This window comes from Halyomorpha halys, unplaced genomic scaffold (assembly GCF_000696795.3).
Source record: "Halyomorpha halys isolate HHAL.00 unplaced genomic scaffold, Hhal_1.1 Scaffold175.1, whole genome shotgun sequence".
In the NCBI taxonomy this organism is placed as follows: domain Eukaryota; kingdom Metazoa; phylum Arthropoda; class Insecta; order Hemiptera; family Pentatomidae; genus Halyomorpha; species Halyomorpha halys.
Genome location: NW_027109182.1, coordinates 818,683 through 819,330, shown reverse-complemented (window position 1 = coordinate 819,330; position 648 = coordinate 818,683). Strand labels below are relative to the sequence as shown.

The following is a 648-nucleotide window of genomic DNA, read 5'->3' as shown; positions in this document are numbered from 1 at the left end:
TGAATACGCCTTGTCGTGGGCCTTCTGTAAAGAAATATAAGGCTGGAGAAATCGCCTAAGACAAGAATCAACCCCGACAATTTTTTCGACATATTTTATCGAAACTTTTGATATTAGTGCTCAAGGAGGCAATAAGAGGTAAAAGGATTCTCTTAGTAGATATGCCGCAACGGGAAAAGACAATGACACATTTCAACTGGAGGGCAGAGGTCGCTGTAGTGTAGTGGGGGGAGTTCAGTACAGGATCAGTCTTTGTGGTGTATGGTTGTGTGTCTCTGTTAGCTCTGCATCTCGTACGTCTTCCTACTAGGTCAGCTACATCAGTTATATTATCTTTTATTTAAGGATTCCTAAAAAAAAGTCAGTATTATAATTTAATTTTTTTAATAAAGTTAAAAAATAAATATCAATTCTTAGGAAAAAAAAAATGAATTTATATCGTTATATATCGAATAATTCAATAGATATGACACAAACTATGAACTTTTTTTGAACTCTTAGAATTTTAAAATCTCTCAAAATTGTTTTGTCATATTTACTGTATAAAGTGACTTTTTACTATTAATTTTATAAAGAATGTTTATTATTAATATAATTTGTATTAATTTTTAACTTTTAATTATTTATTTATCCGATTATTTGATAAAA

General features: G+C 29.6%; 1 protein-coding gene across 1 annotated transcript in view; it reads left to right on the top strand.

The window, feature by feature from the left end:
• Positions 1 to 236: 236 nt before the first annotated feature.
• LOC106679071 (uncharacterized) overlaps positions 237 to 648 on the top strand; it is a gene marked incomplete in the record, with an annotated part of 102,149 nt that continues 101,737 nt past the window's right edge. Inside the window, 1 exon segment of the mRNA XM_024360786.2 lies at positions 237 to 310.